The sequence below is a fragment of the Pan paniscus genome, chromosome 18, assembly GCF_029289425.2.
Source record: "Pan paniscus chromosome 18, NHGRI_mPanPan1-v2.0_pri, whole genome shotgun sequence".
Taxonomy (NCBI): domain Eukaryota; kingdom Metazoa; phylum Chordata; class Mammalia; order Primates; family Hominidae; genus Pan; species Pan paniscus.
Window position 1 is genome coordinate 62,003,461 of NC_073267.2, and position 22,850 is coordinate 62,026,310.

At 42.0% G+C, this 22,850-nt stretch overlaps 1 long non-coding RNA gene across 1 annotated transcript in view; it reads right to left on the reverse strand.

The window, feature by feature from the left end:
* LOC130540869 (uncharacterized) overlaps positions 1-22,850 on the reverse strand; it is a 55,489-nt gene that overhangs the window by 4,564 nt on the left and 28,075 nt on the right. Inside the window, exon 3 of the long non-coding RNA XR_008954886.2 lies at positions 6,169-6,227. This is a non-coding gene — a long non-coding RNA (uncharacterized LOC130540869). The remainder of the gene's footprint in view (positions 1-6,168; positions 6,228-22,850) is intronic.

Consider the following 22,850-nt stretch of genomic DNA (forward strand, 5'->3'; position numbering starts at 1 on the left):
CTAGATTCCTACAATTTTACTAATTTATTGCTCTAATCCAATCTAACCTATCACTACTGGCCTGTGACCCCTGGTCACTATATTCACTGTTCTAGGGACAAACATTTTGTGTTCTTAAGCAAATCATTTCAAGTCTCTGAGCCTCAGTTTCTCATTCTGTAAAGTTGTTATTTGTAGCAAAACACATAATGCATACAAAAGTTTAAGTTATTCAGCGTTATGAAAATCCAAATTTATTTTGTACTTGTTGTTGGTATATATTAAATAAATTGATAGATCAGAGGAGTGACATTAAAAAATGTGTTGCCATTTCAGTAACACATTTGTCAAAATCTCCCATGACAATCTTGCATGGAATTGCTGTCTAGGGAGAAATGGTAAAGGAAACCAGGGAGACCCTGTTGGTTATCTACTCCAAATTCATTCCCTCTTTTTTTTCTTAACTCTACCTCTATTTTATTTAAGTTCTGCCCTTCTCCTTGGGACCGTATTTATCTAGGGAGGATCCTTTACAACGGCCCTATTTTCACTGCCAATGATTACTGTAGTCATGAACTCTGATGCGTTTCTGGTTGATAAGATGTGGAAAAGAGTGTAAGAGGGCTTCTAAGAAGGGTTTCTGTGCTTTTAAAAAGAAACACTCAGAAAATATATAATAATTTCTTCTTCTGGACAGTGTCATGTCTCGAAATGTTGCAGCCAGCTCATCAGCATGAAAGGATCTCTAGCCCGAGGTCAGAGCTGACACGCTGAGATGAGAATGGAGGGGCAGAAACACGGAAAGAACATAGATCCTTGATGATGTCAGGAGTCACTGATTAACTAACCCTGGAGCTCCTTCTGTCCTGATTTCTAGTTATGTGAAATAACTCATAATCTTATCTTTTGATCTAATTGAGTCCTAGTTTTCTGTTACGTGCAATGGAAAGCAGTGAAACCCTCTTAGACTGAGTCCATTAGGGTACCCATAACAAAATACTATAGGCTGGGTGGCTTTCATAACAGAAATCCATATTCTCATGGTTATGAAGGCTGGAAGTCCCAGATCAAGGTGCAGCAGGTTTAGATTCTCTTGAAGCCTCTCTACTTGGCTTGCGGACGGCCACCTTCTTGCTGTATCCTCACATGGCCCTCCCTCTGTGAGTGTACATCTCTGGTGTCTCTTCCTCTCTCATAAAGTCACAAGGCAGATTTGATTAGGGCCTACCCTAAGGGCCTCATTTTAACCTAACCACCTCTTTAAAGGCTCTGTCTCCAAATACAGTCACATTCTGAGGTACTGGGGGTTAGAGCTTTGAAATATGAATTTTTTTTTATTTCTTTTATTTTTTTTTGAGATGGAGTCTCACTCTGTCGCCTAGGCTGGAGTCCAGCAGTGTGATCTTGGCTCACTGCAACTTCTGCCTCCTGTGTTTAAGCGATTCTCCTGCCTCAGCCTCCCGAGTAGCTGGGATTACAGGCACATGCCACCACACCCGGCTAATTTTTGTATTTTTAGTAGAGATGGGTTTCACCATGTTGGTCAGGCTGGTCTCGAACTCTTGACCTCAAGTGATCCGCCCACCTCGGCCTCCCAAAGTGCTGGGATTACAGGCGTGAGCCACTGCACCTGGCCGAAATATGAATTTTGTCGGGGACACAGTTCAGCCTATAACATTTGCTCAAGCCAAAAAAGGAGTTTAAAATTTCAGAAAAAAGCCTCACAGACTCCAAGTGCACTTTATCAAAGTCAGACATCCAGAGAACTGGGAAGCCAATAGGCAGCTAATCTCTTCATGTTTTTCCCTCTTCATGGCTTCAATTTTACATTTCTCTCAGCATGCATGCTTTGGTTTTTTCTTTCTCCTCACCCTTCTGCTTATACAAAGCTCATCATGAGTGCCCGATGATGGGCTTCAGCCCCTAAGTCACATGACCCTTATGTTTGGCTACCCCTAGCTAGCAAACTCAGGCCCCATGCCTCTTTGTGAAATTCTTGAGATAGAGAATCTGATTGGCCCAGTTTGTATCAAGTGTTTATTCTTGGTCCAATAGGCTGTGGCCAGGGGCATGGGTCAGGCGGTACACAAGGGCTGCCTCTTGTGATCTGTGGCTAAGTTAGCTCACCCAGAGGACTTGAATGGGAATAGATTCCTTAGCAGCTCTAGTGGAAGAGGGTAATGTGGATAAAATTATAGTGTAGTCAAGTGGATTTGAAGCAGATGAAACAGTCATACACAAAGGTGTTGATTCATTACTGACAGGCTGTAAGAAGTCTTTAGTAAAGTCCCACTTTATCTTGCCCTCGGTTCTGATTTTTTTTTAATGTTCCCAATATTTTAATAAACAGATTAGGACATAGAAAATATACCTATGAATTTTTAGTTGACAAAATGATGGAAACATTTTGTTAAGATAGTTAGAAATGAGATTCAGACTCAAAATCATCTTAAAGGGCTAGAAATCTGTGTAGAATCAATAAGATAAAAATTAGCTCACATAAATATTAACTTCCAAATTTGGATTTCAGTGCTCACTTGCAAAGTGATGGAATGGAGTTTTCAAAATGAACTCTTAAATAAATTATAGCACTCTGTGGATATGTGTCTCTCTTTCCAAGAAGGAAGTCCTTTTTAATTAGTCGCATGCTAAAGTTAGTTTGGCTAAGTAAATGTTTTCCTAGGGTTGGAAGATTTCTATAATTTCAGTTTCCCTTTTGTTTGCAGATCAAGTAGTTTAAATGACCCAGTAAATAATTTGAAGTCACCACAGTTAACTCACCAACCTTGAAAATCCCTGAACCAAGAGGCCCCTTGATACTGTAAGGGAGGGCTACCATAATTAATAGCATAAGTCTAACCAGGGTACCATACCTTTCCCTATATTGCTGGATATTCTGTAAGTTTGGCTTTCCCAAATTAGGACACAGAGATAAGGATAAACTCACTTTCCAGCTATTTTGTTATGCCTTTTTTATTTCTTTCAACTTTTGGAAATGACCTTATGAATTTCCTCTTATTATGAAATATATCTTTATTGAAAACTGGAGTCCAAACATTACAAAAAATACATAGCATAGGAAGTGAAATGAAATACTGCATAACCAATGTAAATGATTAGATGACTCCTCTTTCAGATTACATTCCTGAGCATTTTCTAACAAATTATCAATATTTTTATTTTAATGAATATAGAATCACACCCTACTTATTCTTTTGTAATTTGCTTTTCCCATGTAATAATACGGCCTGCAGGCTGTAATGATAGACTTGTTTTTTGCAGAACAATCCATTAGCCAAGGGCAACTAGAAAAGCCAGACAAAATATTTGATTCATTTGGTTTGAAGGCGTGAGAGAGCTACCATGTCTGCAAGGACTTGAGGGGCTAAGATTTTTGAGAAAAGGGAAGTACAAGGAGTGTGCTCGACATTCAGTCTGCTTTCCTCTCAAGGTCTTTAGCTGATTCACAAGTAGTGGCTGAGAGCAGAGAAGCTGAGCTAAGCTTCTGGCAGTCTTATCATACTGAAGGGAAAAATTAGAATTCAGAGCCCTAAAAGGAAAAGAGTCCGTGATAAGCATCCCAAGGTTTTTGTTGACGTCCACCAAGGGCTATACCCTAGAACATAGGAGTGAACCAGAAATAGACCAACCCTCACAAAGAACAAAGTCTAGCTTTGATTAAACATTATCCCTGATTGGATTAGGTGATCTGCCTCTATGCTAACAGTTTACTAAAAATAAAAATGAATCTTCCCTGAAAGAAAATAAAATTACCAAGAGGCTCAAATTATCTTAATCTTATGTACACATCTGGCATCTAATTTCAAACTACCAGTCATTTAAGGAGACAAGACCACATGACTGAAGAAATAGATGAGAGGGGCGGACCCTAAGAGTGTCGGGATATTGGAGTTGCTAGACATTGACTTTAAAATAACTGTGATTACATGGTCATTCTCCACTCACATTACTCAAGAGATACTTAGTACATGGACTTAGCACATGAGCTGTGTATGTAATAGTCCCTCAACAAATATTTAATGATATGAACTGATAATCCAAAATAATGGTACTAATATATTTGCAATTTTAACCTAAGTAATATATGGGCAATTGGGGTTTCTGAACACCCTATTAAGTCTTACTGTCTGAGGGCTCCATTAAATCACCTCAGGTTCCTTGAGATGATTTAATGGAGCCCACAGACACTAAATTACATGGAGAAAGTCACTCTTTTCTATTTTTTTTAAGAGAAGGTTCTCACTCTGTTGTCCAGGCTGTAGTGCAGTAGTGCAATCATAGCTCACTGCAGCCTCAAACTCCTGGGCTCAAGTGATCCTCCTGCCTCAGCCTCTTGAGTAGCTGGGACTACAGGCAGGCATCATCATATCTAACTAAGTTTCTAACAAAAATTTTGTAAAGACAGGGTCTCACTATGTTGCCCAAGCTAGTCTTAAACTCCTGGCCTCAAGTGATCCTCCTACCTCCCAAAGTGCTAGAATTATAGGTGTGAGATACCTGGCCCCTTTTCTGTTTCCTTTTAGTCCTTCTGATTATGCCATAAAGGGAGTCTCAGCTTGGTGCTGACGTGTCTTTTATACCATCCTAATGCTATTTGATTTTTTTTTTTTTTAACAGAGAAAGATCTCAAGCTTTGCAGTCAATGTCTTGGTATCTCTACTCTGGTGTTCTTAAGGAAAATGCTATGGGCTCCTTTGGACATCTGGTGAAGTCTATGAACCCTATATCAAAATAATGCTCGTAAATTCTTACAATAAAATACCTAGTATTACAAAGTAAAGAATATGTTGAAATACAGTTCCATCCACCATCCTTTTGCCACTACAGTTTGTGATTGTTGTATTTATTTTCATGGTTACTTTCTACTTACGGAAAGTGCAATTGGTTTCTGTTTATAGTCATGACATACAATTTGCATTTTAAATACATTTGTTTAAATTAAAGAGGGAAGATGAATTAAGGAAATAAGTTAAAGTAGGAAATATGACAAAGCTAAAAGTGGTGTGCTGTGATTGAGTGACGAATGCAGACTTAACCCAAGAGATGACTTTATTAATGGGAATTTCAGGCACCCTTTCACATTGGGGACTGTACTAAACCAGGCTTGACACAAGCCTCACTTGTCCATCAGTCAATGTCCATTGATTGAGCAGCCCCACCAAGTACCAGACACTGTTCCAGGTGTGAGGGCAGGGCATTGAGCAAGGCAATTTATTCTCAAGGTGTTTACATTGTAGGGAAACGATATAGACAAGAGGCAGGCCAAAACATTCAATTAAAAGGTAACTTCAGATACTGATTTTTGTCCTGAAGGGCAAAAGGGTGACTAGCAGGGTGACTAGAGAGGGAGTGACTTGGGGTAGGTGTAGGACAGTAGCAGTGGGGTTTGTGGCTTGGCCCAGGGCTGCATTAGAAAAAGACCAGGCTCCCACTGCAGCAGTGCCCGGAAAAATGCAGAGACAAGCCAGGATTTCTGGATCATTACCATGAGGAAGGGAGTAAATGTGTGTTCTCTTTCAGTTGCTCCTCTTGACACCTGGGTAAATGGCTGTTTACACAGGCAGATCACCCAGCCGCTCCCTCAAAGGTAAACAGCTGCTTCCTGCCTCCCCTGCTAGCACAGATTGGGGCCCTGAAACAGTGTGTACCCAGGCAAAAGAGGAGGTGTTCTCCATTTAGGTTTCCATTCATTCATTCAGGCAAGATTTCTTGAGTGCCTCCTAAAATGCAGGCACCAGGGTAGGTACTGGGAACACAGTAAGGAACAATAAAGAGGTCCCTCCTCCCCGACCTCTCTCTCCTCTCCACTTAGAATCCAAGCTAGAGGTGTGCCTCAGAGTCTCAGGCCACTCCTCTCATGGTACAGATGGAAATATCGGAATCAGAAGAGGCAAAGTGACTTGCCCAAGACCCGGAGCTAGCCCACTTCAAGCAAGTCAGGTCTCAAAACGGTGCCAGCTGCTTTCATTGCCTACTACCTGACTTGCTCAATCTTGGTCAGTATTTGGATTGGCACTTTTTAGTGTATTCTCCATTACTAGACTATTATGGCTTAGGGAAGGAGAAACCAGAGGTCCATCCTACAAGCACACTGAAATGTAATCCAATTCTAAGTCCCCGTATTACAACATGGACTATTGTGACTGACCACATTTGCCTTATATTTACCTTCTTCCGCAGGGATATGCCCGATTTCAGTTTCCCATGTTGAAAAATAACTATAAAGCCTACAGTTGAGACAAGCATACATTACATTTAAGCATACCTTCCATTTTTTATAAGGTACTATATTTTTAATTGTTTCAATCACTGTGAAATTAACAAATGTTCATGAGCACCCACTGTGGGAGCTCACAGTGTGGGAGCTCCGCCCTGGTGGAGGTACTGGGATTTAATGATAAACCAAAGACAAATATATGCTCAATCTGGTCTCTGCCCTCATATCTAGTCTGGGAGGTAAGCATTTGTCAAATAATCGCACATATATGATTGTGTATGTATGTATAAAACTAAACGCTTTCAGTTGTTTAATTTAAAAAGGTCAAAAAGAAGTTTGCTTTGAAGAATGAGATCAAGGAATAAAAATTAGTCAGTTAAAAAAATTACATATATAAACATAAATTTACCACCATAATAGATACTTGTGTTAGTGCAGGTCCTCCGTGATGCACACTAAGACAGGAATAAACAGGTAAGGGATTTATTGGGGGAAATGCCTGTGAGTGAAAATTGGAGGTCAAGCACGATGGCTCACGCATATAATCCCAGCACTTTGGGAGGCCGAGGTAGGTAGGCTGCTTGAGCCCAGGAGTTCAAAATGAGCCTGGGAAACACAGCAAAACCCCATCTCTACAAAAAAACATACAAAAATTAGCCAGCTATGGTGCCGCATGCCTGTCATCCCACCTACTGGGAGGCTGAGGTGGGAGAATCACTTGAGCCAGGGAGTTCCAGGCTACAGTGAGTCTTGATCACGCCACTGTGCTCCAGCCTGGGCAACAGACCGAGACCCTGTCTCAAAAATAAAATAAAATAAAATAAAATAAATGAAAAGAAAAAGTAAAAGAAAATGGTGGGGGAGGCTGGAGAAGGCCAGGAAAGCCATCAGACTGGGCAGTAGTTCTGTGAAGAGGAGAGAGGAGGATGGATGGTCTTAGATTCAGTGTCATCCTAAGGAAGTTCTGGCAAGGCCACATTTGCCCATCAGAAGAGTCCCCCTTTCTCAAGGATGGAACTGGCTTAGTTTTCCTGCTGGGCTTAGCTACAAGCTGGGAACAGCCATTGGGAAGTGTGGTCTCTGCAGACATGTGGTGATGGATTTGGAGTACAGCAGCTGGGGCTGTCCATCAGTAAGGGATCTAAGAATTACATGCTCATGGCCACTGCAATGCTAAAATAGAGCAAAACACAATAAAAACAAGATAAATTAGAGGGACATGATCTGGTCTGGGACAATGAAGATTGTTTCAGAAAATAGTCTCTGTCTTACATTCACAAGGGAAAAGAGCAATGTTCCAGAAAGAGTGGCTAGTGCAAAGGCCCTGTGGCGGAAGGCAGCATGGGATGTTCAAGAAACTGAAAGAAGGCCAGAGCAGCCTAATGGAAATAATATAGGAGAGAGTGGAATGGGAGGCTGAGAGGTGAGCATTGCTGGGGACCCCTACAAGGCCTTTAAGGAGAGGACATTGTTTTAAACACACATCTAAAACTCACTACTTACATGACAGACATAGGGCAGAGGGTGGAGTACTAGGCGTGTGCCTGGGTTTCCAGATGGCTGAACTGTAGCATGACTGGCGGGACTGAAGGAGTGGAGAGGCTAAGGTCTTGATGTCACCTACTTTTGTTAGGATTAGAACAGGGGTCACAAACTGTTGGACCCCATGGCAAATGTAATTTTCTTTTTCAATTTTTTATTTTTTGAGACAGTCTCACTCTGTCACACAGGCTAGAGTGCAGTGGCACGATCTCAGCTCGCGGCAGCCTCAAACTCCCTGGCTCAAGCCATGCTCCCCCACCTCAGCCTTCTGAGTAGCTGGGACTACAGGCACATGCCACTCCACCCGGCTAATTTTTTTTTTTTCTTTTTTGTAGAGATGGGGTCTCACCTTGTTGTTCAGGTTGATCTCGAATTCTTGGGCTCAAGCAGTCCTCCCATCTCGGCTTCCCAAAATGCTGGGATTACAGACGTGAGCCACTGCACCCAGCCACAAAGATAACCTAAAGATGTGTTTACTTTGACCCAGGCAGTAGTTTAAAAAAGTTTTAATTTGTTGTTCACATTTAAAAACTGGACAATTTCTACATAAAAATCTGAATTACTCATGTCTCTTAAAAAAATAACATCTAGCAATGGTAGGCCCACATTCCTTCCTGAAAATAATTAGCTGGGAAAGAGTAGGGACTGCCCCCTTTAGACACGGTATAAATAGCATGGGAGTTGATCAGTAAATATTTGCTGAATGAATGAATACATGAATGAAAAGTCAGAGACCTATAGGTCAGCATGGACTGTGGTAAAGGAACCTGGCTGAGCCTGAAAGAGAATGTGATCTAAGATTAAATCCAGGGTGTGCTGGTAAATGTTTAACAACCAACTCTTTGGGGAGGAAAAAAGTCCCAATTTGTAGTGTTTGCCGATTATTGTGATGTAAATACTCCCATCATGACCAATTTCAAGCTACCAACATGCTGACACTGAACTTGGAGTTGGAAGTAGACGAACAGGCATAATCAGGTCTCGTGAGATGGCCCAAGCCGGCCCCAGCACTCCACTGTTATATATGAGGCTAGAATTACTACATAACTGGAATAGCAACTTTCTGGACCATATGCCTGGAACATAGCAGGTGCTGAATAAATGTTTGTTGATCCAGGAACTGACTGTGTTGAAGCCCACAGATGGGAAATCAGTAGAAGGCAGGTAAGAGTAAAAAGAAGGGCAGAGAATTGGGGGTGCAGACCCCTGAACCATAAGTCAGAGGAATGTTGTACATGTTTTCAGATCCCTCACTGGTCAAATGAAGGCAAAGGGTTAGATCTCTCCAAATCTTTAGAGGGACATGATGTAACTCCATTAAGTAACTCAGTGATTTTCAACATTAAAAAGTGTAATTATCTTTTCAAACTAAATATTACAAATAAATTCTGATAAAAGGAAATGTACTTCTGTTGAGACCCCTGATCCTATAACTGGTTTAGTATTCCCTGAAGCCACTTGTAGTAGCCTATTCACATGGGGACTCCCCAGTGAACATTTTCTCATATCCACACTCTTGTGAAGGTCCTTCACCTTGAATCTGGACTGGGCCTATGGCCTGATTCGATGCATAGAATGCACAGATGAGAATAGGTGGGTTTCTGGCATAAGCTCAAAGAAGGCACAGTGGCTTCCAGAGCCCTGAGCTACTAGTAAGAAAGTCCAGCTACCCTGCTGGGAAGGCCATGGAGAGAGGCCATGGGGAGCTCATAGAGAAAGAGAGGGACCCTGAGACTACATGGAGCTAGGAAGAACAACACCCAGCCATCCCAGTGTCCCAGCTGAGCCCCACTCCAAACCCATCTGCCAACTGAGCACATCTACAAGAGTAACCACTGACAGGCCAGCACAAGCCCAGCCAAGTCCAGTTCAAATTGCAGTTTGTAAGCAAATAAAGCAGTTGATGTTTTAAGGTTTTTAAATGATCTTAGAGTTTAGATTATGTTAAGTATGTGAGATTCCTAAATAGCCATCAATAAAAAAATTGATCTGTACAATGGAGAACTGCAGAACTATTAAAAGAAGAAGGCAAATCCATGTTTACCAACATGAAAGAAAATCACCAAGATTTACTCTAACATGACAAAGCAAGATTCAGAAGAATCTGTAGGGTATAGTATGGGATTTGCCATTGCATAAAAAAGGGAAGGTAAGTATTTGTGCATGCGTGCATGTGCATGTGTGTGTGTGTGTGTGTGACTATAAATTTGTAAATGCATAGAAGATTTCTGGAAAGATACATAAGACATTAGAACAGACTGGAAGACTTGAAGAAGAGGGGAGATTGTGTATCCTTTTGTACATATTTTCATTGTGTATCCTTTTGTACATATTTTTACCTTATTTGCAGGTATCACTTATTCAAACCATAGAAATAACATTTTAACAAAAAAGTGAGGCCTGCTTATATAATGTTGCAGACAACTAGCTACCACACTATGGGAACACACTATCATATTAAACTTGATGATTCGAGTTTTGCCTAAATTTTACTCAGAATCAGATACAAGAATAGAGGAAAGAATTTAAAACCCATCTGGCTAATGCATACCCTTGCCAACTATTCTATTAGAAAGGAAGATGGCAGTGGGGAGGTGGTTCTTACAATGGAAAAGGTATTGGCTTCCCTAGTGCCTGAGGTCGGGTTCTCCAAGAAGCAAATTCAGAGTGAAGGATTTTAATGAGAGTAATCTATGTGGGAAGTGGTCCCAGGAAGCACCAAAACAGAAGTGGGGAAAGGACACAGAGAAGGAAAGGAAGTCACTGAAGGGACTGTGAGTTACCATTGTGGGCAACTGGGGTTTTGTCCCACTGGGGACCTCTGGGTGACACTGTAGGGCATGTTTCAGGGTGTCCCATCCTAAGTGGGAGGAATCTAGAGAATTTATCCTCTGCTCCCAGGGGCAACAATTCTCCAGTGTTTCCAGTCAGCTCTGCTTGCTGGCTGAGATACCAGAGCAAGTGCTAGTCTGGGGAAGTTGTCAGCGTGTAGAGGAGGTGAGTACTGAGCAGATACAGGCAGGGCACTGTCAGTGCATTTGCTTACCTAGACAGCAAAGCCAGAGACAAAAACTCGTGTGCTTATGTGGTAGGAGAGAGAGAGCGAACCGTGCAGGGAAGTGCATTACTTTATGATTTTTTTTTTTTTTTTGAGATGGAGTTTTGCTCTTGTTGCCCAGGCTGGAGTGCAGTGGCGCTATATCAGTTCACTGCAACATCTCCCTCCCAGTTTCAAGCAATTCTCCTGCCCTCAGCCTCCCAAGTAGCTGGGATTACAGGCGCTCATCACCAAGCCTGGCTAATTTTTTTTTTTTTTTTTTTTTTTTTGTATTTTTAGTAGAGATGGAGTTTTGCCATGTTGGCCAGGCTGGTCTCAAACTCCTGACCTCAGGTGGTCCACCTGCCTCAGCCTCCCAAAGTGCTGGGATTACAGGCGTGAGGCACCGTGCCCAGCCGACAAGTTGATTTTTTAGTCTTATCAGATGTTTTCTAGGAGACCATAGGAAGCTACCTTGTCTACACATTACGCCTCTGTAAAAGAGGAAGGAAGAAATTTCCAGGGGAATTCAGCTCTTCTGCACTTCTGCATTGTCCATGTAAAGGTGCTTATTGAGTATGGATCGTGGTGTCTTGCACCTTGGTGGCAGCAGGAAAGTCCCGGGGCAGGAAGTGAGTGGTACATAATGCAGGAGAGGGGAGAGGAGGTGCCTGATAACCCTGAGAGTCTGGGAGCTGCTGCCCCAGTGAGCTCCTCCATCTGTAACACTGGCGGAAACTGTAGTAAGCAGGCTTTACAACAGTGGGAAGCATGCATGCTGATGTCAGGGCCTCCCATCCAAAAGCAAGGCCAGGATGGATCCAGGGTGGTGAATAAATGAAACCTAATCCAGAACCTAACAAAGGAGACTGCGCCAAGTCCAAGAGGAGTGCCCTGACAGTTCACAGCATCTTAGAGCACATTGCACCACATTATGCTATTTCACCAAGGAGAAACTTCATAAACATTTTTAAAAGTAGATTCTCAAGACTAGACATTATTTTAATATTGCTTATTGACAATTATAAGGTAAAGAATGTTGGTGAGCAGGTAGAAAAGAAAGGTAATTACTAGGACCTAATACTGGTTCTCCAGAAATAGATCATAGTGTACCAACCAATTTCCATTTTTGATAGAATTACTTTGCTGATATACATTGATCTAAGCATTGCTTCTGGCCATGTCACTGATAATATTTTTCTGGACAACATGCCAAAACACAGGTGGAATGACTGTACAGTCAAAAATATTTTTTGACTGTACAGCAGATTTCAATCCACTATACTCAGCTCTCTAGAGATATGCCACAGGTGCTTATTTTTACTCTTGTGTTTATTGTGTTTGATATTCTTTCCTCAATGATTTGGAAGAAGATGTAGCAGGCATACTCACCACATTTATGGAAGGAATCATTGGCATGTTTGATGGCAGAATCAGGATTCAAATTGTACTGACAGGTCAGGATGTTAGGTCAACACCAACCATATGCAATTTAAGAGCAATAGAATCTGTATTTAACATTAAAAAGTCAGTTGTGTTGGCACAGGATTGGGGAGTTGGATTGACAGCAATTGAGTTGGAAAAGACCTGTGGGTTTTAATTAACCCAAAGTTCAATAGGATCCAACAATGAAACAGCTTCTTTTTTAAAGCAATTTTAGGCTGCAGTAATAAAAATCTTAGTCGAAGGGCAGTGATGATCCTAATAGATTCTGTGAGGCTACATCTGGAGTATTGTGTACTCAGTTCTGGGTGAAAGAGTGAGCAATTACATACAGGAGGGATTTCAAATGCATGTCACACAAGGACTGGTTATCAGCACCGGGGATAAATGCGAACAAAATGATAATATTTTACAGGAATAATAGTGACCTCCATCTATTTGATGAGCATTCAGGTGTAAAAGGGAGTAAACCTATTCTTTTTGCTCTATGCTTTAGTCAGCTATGGTCACATTAATACCATGTTGGCTTGTAATAACATCTATTTATCTCTTATACATTCGCAGATAAGCTGGAGTTTGTCTGATCTAATGTAGGCTTGGCTGGGCTTGGCTCCAGGCCATGATTGGGGTTCAGGTTTGCTCCATGTGTTTCTTTTTCTTTGGGAATCAGTAGGCGCCCCTGGGAATATTTTTCTTACAGTGATAGAAGAGGCACAAGAGGGTGCATGCATTAAAAGCCTCTGCTGATATCATGTCTGCCAATAGCCATTGCCCAAGTTAAGCCATCCCAAATTTAAGGGACTTCAGCCACTGTGAGGCCATGGGAAGGGAACTGCATGTATTCCTATTACAGAGTAGTGGAACAAATAATTTAATTTATTCCACTCCAGACTAGCAGGTCAAAATGAGGGTCAGTGGTCTGAAGCTATAGGAAGATAGATTTTGGTAATAAAAAACTGGATGATCGTTGGAACTGTCCAAAGATGGATGCAAACAACTGAAGTCTTTGTCCCAGAAGGGATTAGACAGAGTTCAATGGCTCATTTCCCAAGAGCATCCCAGATGGAATTCTGGTGTCATTTGGAAAGTTAGAGACTAAGCCAGTTAGTATCTTTCCTACTCTAACATCCTCAAATTCCATAGTCCTGTTCTATCCCATACTCTTCCTCTCGACTCTGACATCCTGAGGCTTTTACTCTCTGTGCCATTCCTTGGGGAACCTAATTATATGGCTTCTTTGTGTCTCTAAGAGATTCCATGAGTATTTCTTGTCTTCCTAATTGCTTTGGAAGCATTTCAATGTGCAGGCTGAGTCTTAAATTTCTCTTAAATTGCCTATAGCCATTAGCTCAGTGTCAGGCACCAAGCCCTTAGATGGCATTAAATCATCACCCAACACCCAGTGCAGCCTCAAACCATCTTTGCAGCCTCTCTCCTACCTTTCCCATCTTATTATCCAGTCGAATTGAGATACCTGTCCTTCCCGATACACAGCCCCTGCTTTTCAAGTCTTTGCTCACTTATAGACCATTATCCTCACTTGTCTAGACCCCACCCATCCCACTCAGTGCAAACCAAGTACTACCTTTTCCAAGATGTTTTCACTGATGCTCCAACCAAAAAGAAGTTTCTCTACCTCTTCTGGGTGGTCTTAATACTTCTCATGGTATTCGAGATGTTTGTGGTATAGAAAAGTGATTCTCCACTCTAACTATCCGTGATGACTTGAGAATACTTAAATCATACACGCCCAGGTCCCATCCCAAGATAGTCTCATATTATGGATCTGGAAACAGAAACTCCAAGTAATAACAGTGTCAGCAATAAAGCAGGAACTCACGTAGCAAAGTGTATGGAAATAAGTTATTCCAGGGTTGGTATGGCAGTTTAATGATGCCACCAAGAACCTAGGCTCTTTCTTCCTGATCTGCCATCCCCAATATATCAGCAATGTCTTTCCTCATGGTTGCAAAACAGCTGCTATGGCTCCAAGCATCACATCCTCACACCAGCATACCAGGAAGGAACAAAGCAAGCATAGGAAAAGTGTTCTTCTCACGTATCTCTCTTGCTCAAGAAAGAGAACCAGGAAGTTTCCTGCAGACATTTCCTCATACCTCATTGGCTGGAACTGGGTCACATGCACATCCTTGACCTATCATTGGCAAAGGGAAATGGGTCATCAAAATAGCTTAAGGCCAAGCAGGAGCCATTGCTGGGGTTACACTGTCCTGAACAAAATCTAGGCTCTGAACGATAGGCAAGAAAGAAGAGGGGATGGCCACAACTTCCTTTACACGGTGAATAAGAAGAGCAGCTTAAGTAAGTAGATGCCCCTATGGGGCAGTAATCTTGCTGTGGGCAGAAACATGTCCATGCACACAGAAGCTTTAGGAATCTTCAGAGAGGCTCCATAGTCACTTGTGAATCACTGAAGCCTCTCTCTCCAAGCCATTGTCTTGAATGCTGTTTTTAACTGATTACAATGCATGCAGCTCCTGTGCCCCACTTATTTTAGCTTTTGAGGATGTTCATTTCCCCAGAATCTCCAAATATAAATCAGGTTTTCACAGAAAAACCACAGAGCCCTCACAGGTATAGAAATCATCTAAAGATATGCTAATGATTTGGGTTTCTAGAAAAATGTATATCTATGAAGGAGGCATGGATTGAGCACAGCTAGTATGTATGATTTTTTCTTTTCCTTTCATCACCTGTAATAAGGCAGGATGGAGACTGAATGTATCAGACAAAACAGGGATCAAATACCAGTTTCAACATTTGCTTCCTGTGTAACCTTGGGCAAATTCTTTAACCTCTCTGAGCCTTGGTGCCTTGTTCTCCTCATGCATAAAATGAACCCTCCTGCAGGGATGATATGTAGACCAACACTGATAATAATGACAGTAATACCAGTTACCCTGCCATGGGTGTCCATTCCATGACAGGCCTGACTCTAGGCATTTTATACACATTCTCTTCTTTTTTTTTTTTTTTTTTTTTTTTTGAGACATGGACTCGTTTTGTTGCTCAGGCCGGGGTGGAGTGGTGCAATTGCAGCTCACTGTAGCCTCAAACTCCTGGGCTCAAGTGATCCTACCATCTCAGCCTCCTGTCTGAATAGCTGGGACTACAAATTTCAGCTAATTTTTTTTTCATTTTTTTGTAGAGGCTGAGGTTTTGCTATATTGCCCAGGCTGGTTCTCAAACTTCTAGCCTCAAGTGATCCTCCTGCTTTGGCCTCCCAAATTATAGGCATGAGCCACTGCACCTGGCCACGTCATCGTCACCAAAAATGCAATGAGTTAGGGGCTTGTGTTGCTCCCAACGTTTAGAGTATTGAAGGGACCAGCCCAAAGTCACAAAGCTAATGGGCGAGGGTTGAATCCAAAGCCAGTTCTGCAGCATATTAATTGTATATTTCTTGGTTTCTTTTCTTTTCCTCCAATTATTTGGTGCTATGCCAAAATCATCAGAATTGTTCCTGTAGGCACTCCTTTTCTTAATTACATATTGCATTGTTCTCTTTCTCACTTTCCCTTGTTTGATCCAAGGTAAATTTTTAGTCTTTTTAAAAATGCTCATACATTATAAATCCTCGCTAATATACAGTTCTTTCAGACCGTCCTGTCTTGCTTGAGGAAGCAGATGTGGGTCAGGGAGAAAGAAGGACCGATGAACTCAAATAGCCTTTTCACTTTTATTCTCTCTTTTCGCTTCAGAATGCTGTGTCATCAGTGAATCCCCTCCTCATAATCTCTTCTTTCCTGGAGAATACAAGCCTAGTTTCACTTCCCTTGTAAAATATCCACAGATCTTTGTGCCCCAATCACTTTGGCTGTATTGCACTGGGCCTTGCTAATGGCACAATATCCTTTTCATAATAAGGTATCCCACATGACACAGTAGACTTTTGTACCTGGCCAGAATCACCACATTCATCGCAGATACCACGTGCTGTCTATTGGATACCCTCATTTTCTCTTTTCAGGAAGGGCTGGTGTCAGCTTTCCTCCTGCCTCTTATGAACCAGGAACTTTTTCTCCCTGTATCTTGGGGCTGCTGTTTTCCGGCCTCTGCCAAGTTTCCATTTTTGTGGGACATCAGTTGACCGGCATACCCGTACCCTGGATGGGGACTTGGGTTAACTGAGGGTTGGCATTCTCCCCAAAGCCTGTTCTGCATATATTTTTGAAAACCTATTGGTTTTCTGCCTACCTTCTTTCCTCCATGAGTAGACTTCAATGAACACATCACTCTCTTTCTTCGGTAATTACCTGGTCTCACCTGCTCATCATAAAAGAGCTATTCTTATTGTTAGGGCTGACAGATTCACTTTGCAGGTGATTTAGTCTGCACCTGTAGTGTCCACAGAACATATTCGAGAAGTTAAAAGTACATAATATAATGAAAACCCTGATGCAACTTTTGCTTGAAATATGAGTATAGCAAAGACATTTGAGAGAAGAGCCTGAAAATAGGTTAATAGTAGTTTAATTGTATCTAATAAGAGCTACCATTGATTAAGCCTATAATAATACTAGTAACTCCCCTAAATATGCTCTACACATTACATCATTTAATCTACATAATAAGACTCAGAGGAATGTATTACCATCCCAGATTTACAGAGTAAATGTATTACCATCCCAGATTCACAGAGAAAATTAAGGCTAAGAATGTTAGGTAATTGGCCTAGTAGCCTGCAGCTAGTAAGTATCAGAGAAGGGATTTGAACCCAGGCCTTGGCTGGTTTCCAAGTCCACAAGCTTAGCTGCTGCTACCCAGCTTCACTGATTTTTGTTCCGTGCACTGCCTCTAGGATGTTTCCGTATTTGCCTTCTGGTTAATATTTACTCCCTCCTCCCTAGCACACCACATTAAGGGTGTGGCATGGGCTTTTCACTTCCTGAATGTTTGTTACTCAGTTTCAACCAGCTTTACTCTCTTTCAAAGTGACATAAAAGTGACAGCCCTTTAAGCTCACAGAAAAACAGGAGCTGATTCCAGTACGCGATTGACTACCATGCAAGATTTTGTCTTTCCTTTTATATTGTTGAAGATTCCTTGATGGCAACATGGCCCACACATTATCTAACCTTCAGACAATCCCAGAGGATCTGCAGGAAACCACCAAGCACCCCAGAGGGGTCACTGGCAACAGATGGATTAAGGAAATGGCCTGATTTATGGGATTATTGGGGGTCGGGGTGGAGAATTATAGACAATTTTGTTTCTACTGCAGAATTGGCATGATAGAGGGAATATGGACTTTGGAGTCAGGCCCAGGCCTGTAGGATGACCTGGGAAGCAGTCTAGGCAGCTTTGGCCCACTTCAGCTTGTAAGATAGAGATAATACATCATCCTAGAAATATCGCATGGATTTATGAGATTTTGTATATAAAGTCCCCAGCAGATACCTGGCACACTGTAAGTGCTCCCAAAACCAAAGCAACAGTTCTTAGAAGCTTAGCTTGGCTCAGGCTGAAGTCTCAAATGATCTAGGGTTCACTCTCCACCCATTTCTAAGCCATTGAGTGAAACTGGACATGTTAGTTCTGGTGTTGACTTCAGTATCCTAAGTTGGGAAATAGAACTCATCATTCCACTCCTCCTTTTAAGTATTTTGATAAGAATAACCGAGAAGTCCATGTAGCATTTTGAAAATATAAAATACTGTTAGATTGGTTTTGTTTTGTTTTCATAGGAAAGAGAAAGGAAGAAGGAAGGGAGAGGAGAAAAAGAGAAAAGAATTCAGGTGATATTTTCAAATTTCCAAAGTGAGCAAGATTGGTGTTTGGTACTCTTTGATCTCTCCTTTTCTTAAAAAAAAGGGGGATGAGTGTGTTAGAGTCCTACCCCATCTAGAATTAGAGAGAGAGGGAAAAAGAGAGGTAAAAATATCCTTCCTATTATCCCTCAAATTTTGCCACAGAGAAAACAACTCACTCTGCTTTTATATCAATGACCTTACTGCCTCAGTGTCCTCATCTGTCAAAATGTGTTTAGGAACAGTTGCCCTGAACACCTGTCCAAGGTGTTAGAAGAACCAGATAGATAAGACAATGGGGAAACTTATTTTGAAAATCAAGTAGTATTAAAATCAAGGTGGAGAGAAGGAACACCAGGCCAAGAGTGAGCAAATCTGCGTTTGAACCTGGGCTTGGATGATCAGCAGCTTTGTGACTTTGGGCAAGTCATTTCACCTCTCCACACCGCAGGTTCCTCATCTTGCAATGTGGAAAGCAGAACCTCTCCGGGTTGGAGGATCCTGTGGGATCCCACGTGAGTCAGCACCTTGAAATTGCACATACAGGGCACATCATTTCTACCATCACCTAAGGTCAATCCCAGGTTATTGCTGGCCTTTTGTTTTGCTATGTTTTCCACCTTTCTCACAAATTAAAAATGCAGACATGTAAATTCTCTATCTATGTACACTTCAGGAACTTTCAAGGTCCCTTTAGGGTTATATCTTTCCTTAGCCTCTTGCAAACCTGAAAGCAAGGTGACTGTAGGACAAACTGTGTGGGCACTGGATGGGACATGCATGCCTCTGGTAGAAGGGGAAGCCAGAATTCAGAGCCAAAGAACAGGCACCATGCAGGACTCTGAGTCCAGGTTGTCCAAATCTGACTTCTAAAGGAATGCCAGTGATACTGATTGTTTTTAATATAAAATCTACCATTTACAAAATACAGGCTCAAGAATAATTGTAAACACTGCACAGGGCAAGTTTTATTGTTTTTCTTAAAAGAGCTGAAAACCATAATCGAGTGCATCTGCCCTTTGTTGTAGATTGGGGCCTGCAATCTAGGGAGTAGAGAAAGGCTGCCTGACTGGTTAGCAATCGAAACACAGAGCTGGGGCCGTCTAGTCCGAATGCAGTGTTCATCGTTCTTTGCTAAACACAAGGTGACCATGGTTGTTGTGGTTAGCAAGGTCGCCTAGCTTCCTAGGCAGACCTTATTCCACCACACTGGGCTTCCTTTGCTAGAAAGGACATGGAAAAAGGAGTGACAAAAGAGGAGAAAGAGCTAGTGAAGGAAAGAGAGGAAGAGAGAGGAAGGTCCCCAGTTGTTATTACCTAGGGAGTGCCCAGCATGCCTTTCAGAGGAACACAGGTGGGTACCCCTTTCTCCTGCCTGCTACAGCCCACCACCACCAATAACAACTGTGCACCCTCACTGTTGCCCCCATGCATGGAGCAGAGATAGAGCACAGATAGGGAGAAAAGGATTTTCAAAGGTGAATTGGAATAGTGACTTCTGCAAGCCTGGTAGGTTTGTCTCTTTTCCGGTATCCTTGCCACTGCACCAGGTGAAGGGGAAGCAGACTGTAAAATACTTTGAATATTATCGAGGTTATTTGGGAAAAAAAAACAGCAACGACCTCACCTGATTGTGCCAGGTTTGTGATAGGAATCTGGGGAGAAGGTGTCCTCAATGACCTCCATTTCTTGAATGACCCGTGGCCCACCTGCTACCTCTGAGATGAGTCAGGGGACACAACTTTCTTGATTTCCATCATCATTTGCCTGCTACTGCTGCAGAGGCTCAAGTAGAAAATGTCACTTCTTGAAGTCATGGCTTTGGTGTCTGGTGACAGGGAGTAGATAGAGTTTGGACAGAGCCACTTGTGAGCTGCGTGGTTTAATCTCTCTGAACTTCAGTGTCTCTAGCTCTAAAATGGGGGTAGCAGCCTCAATGAGCAAATTAAAACAAAATAACAAATGTAAAGCACTTATCCCAAGACAAGGCACATGAGAAGTATTCAACAAAGGACAGCTCTAGTTATGGTGGTGATGGTCTCTAAAGCTTCCAGACTCAGATTCCTAACCAGACAGGCATGAGACATGGTCCCCACAGTGGCAAAAGGGTAGGCTCCAGGCTGCCTAAGTTTAAATATCCTGACTCTACCACTTCAGCAAGTTACTAAACTCTGTGCTTCTTGCCTCATCTGTAAGATGGAGATACCTCATTGGGCTGTTGGGAAGATTGACAGGGGTCACCCTTATAATGTGCTCAGCACAATGCTTGGACCAGGATGGATGCTGCTTGGGTGATGTTATCATCCAGGTGGGCACTGTGGAACACAGACTGATACTTAAGTTCAGCACTTGCCTCATGGAGCTTACAGTCCAGATAGAATAGGTGCACATGAGATTTTTCTCAGCAAAGTTGTAGTCAGTGCTGCCCGTGCCACCCATCTGGTCTCAGCATTGCTGCTCATGTGCACTGTCGTGACCCATCTTTCTGCTGCTGACCTTAAGAAACCTTGCCTTAAGGTATGCTTTGGGGAAACCAAATTATGACAGATATAAACTGAAGTGCCAAGACGAATCTTTCGAAGTGCTATGATGTCCAGATACGTGGCAAGTGCCAGGAATTTGTGTTTGGGCCCACTGGGAGAGAGGTCCTTTTCCCCGGCTTCCCGCAGTGGAAAGCTGCTGTATGTCTGATACCTGTGCTCCAAATCTACCCTCGAGTTCTTATTTGGCAACAGGCTTGCTTAGCAATGTCCCTGGGGGCAGGGAGCCATGGGTGGGCTGATGCAAGAAACTGCAGTTGTGTCTCTAGGCTGTGACAGCATCACAGCTGTGGGCTTCTCAATTTAAACGCAACATCTGTGCACAAGAGGAAGCACCCTCCATCCAGGCAAGTTGAAGTTTTCTTTCTTGTATCTTTAACAGAGGTTAAAATGTAAACACAAAACAAAGCAAAACCCAACTTAACTCTCTGGGTCCTGTTTCTGTTAAAAACATTTTTTTAAAAATAATAATAATTAGAACAATAGACCCAGCTGAGAGAAGTCTGTCTCATAATAACAAGAGAGACTAAAACACGCTCTCCCACAAACAGATAAGGAAATAGTGAGCTAAAAAGTAAAACTTAAGAGTGCTACTTCTCAACTCAGTAATTGATTCATGAATAAGCTCTAGCCCAATTTTCTATGAAAAATAACAACATAGAAAGAGAAAAGAAAAGCCACTCAGATGCAGCTATGTCACCCAAGTGTTCAATGGAGAAATTTAATATGTGTCAGAGAAAAATCTGCCTTCTCCAAAACATTGCCCCCTCCAAAAAAACATGCTTCTCCTTGTAGGAATTTTCCTCCACACTGACAGAGAGTTTGAAAGTAAAGCAGCCGACTAGAGTGTGGGTGCCCACGCCTTAGAACAAAGAGATTAAAGAATAGGCTTTTCTTCAAATAAATTCGATTTTTTTGCAACAAATTCAGGGCCTGGACAGTTTAATGAAGAATAAAAAATGCTCAGACCCCTCTCTTTCAGCTTTTCCAAACAAACACAGTCATTTCCAACCACTCACAGGTGTTTTTCTTCCCAAAACAAACACAGAAACAAATATTTACAGAGTTATGAAAATTCAATAGAAGTCACAGGGGCACAAATTTCCTCACCTACATCCAAGATCTCTGGCCTGGGATTATCAAACAGAACGTCACACCTACTTTCCATTACGGGACAGGAAATCTTTGAGCCAAAGAGAATCAGTGTGCAGAATGTGTTTGTAAGGATAAAGGCCTCATCTTTTCAAGAAAGTGTTTGCAGCTCCAAGGAAGAATGGACTTTGGACAAAGGAAACACCAGTGACTTTTTCCTCATCTGCCCATACGTGCAGAAATGCCCTTGAAGAGCTCATGACTGCCTTGCGAATTAATTCCCTATGTTGACCAACAACACAAAGAGTGGTGCTGACTACCACACTGACCACCAGGAATAATTTCTCACTTAGGTGTTTGCGGGAAAGGCTCTTGTTTGCTTTTCTCAAATGTCCCGGATATGAACAGGTCTCAAAATTAGGAAATGCAGCTGGGAATGGCTGCTATCAACAACCCTTATTTCATCTTTTTTCTTTCTTCAATAGAGCTAGAGAAGCAGGCAAGAAAAGAAAATAATGCAATTATGAAAGGAGGGAGGAAAGACAGAGGGAAGGCAGCGGGGCAGAAGGGAAGCGGAAAAAAGATGGGAGAGAAAGGAAGAAAGGGAGGGCAGAATGGGGACAAAAGATGGCAGGGGGGGAGCGAGGGAGGAAGGAGCAGAAAGGAGAGGAAAGAAGAAAGGAAGGAAGGAGAGAGGCAGAGAGAGAGAGACAAAAAGAAGGAATGAGAGAGAAACCTGCTGTTGTCAGAACCTGACTGGTTTACACTGAGGAACCAGATAGCCTCTCAGTGAAAAGCTGAGATTAAGCTCACAACATAATTTCCATTATGTTAATGTTGCTTTAAAATATATTGCACAGAGTGCTGCAACAATCAAATTATCAATTATAATGTCTACTCAGAGTAGAAAAGTGTTGCAAACAGAGGGCTGATTACTGCTTCAGTACATCCAATCTGCATACTCATTGTTCAGTACAGGGAAAACAAATTATCTTGTGTTGGCCCCAGTTCAAATTTAATTAAATGAGTGCAAAGCAATTATAATAAAGTACAATAGTGTAGTAATGAAAGGAAAATAACTCATTAACCTATTAATCTTTATTTATGTTCCTCTCAAATAACTATGTAATTTCTTTATCACCGCATCCCATAAGAAAAAGTAGGGTCTCACTGCTCATGGCCTGGTTTAACAGGTTCTATTTGGTTAA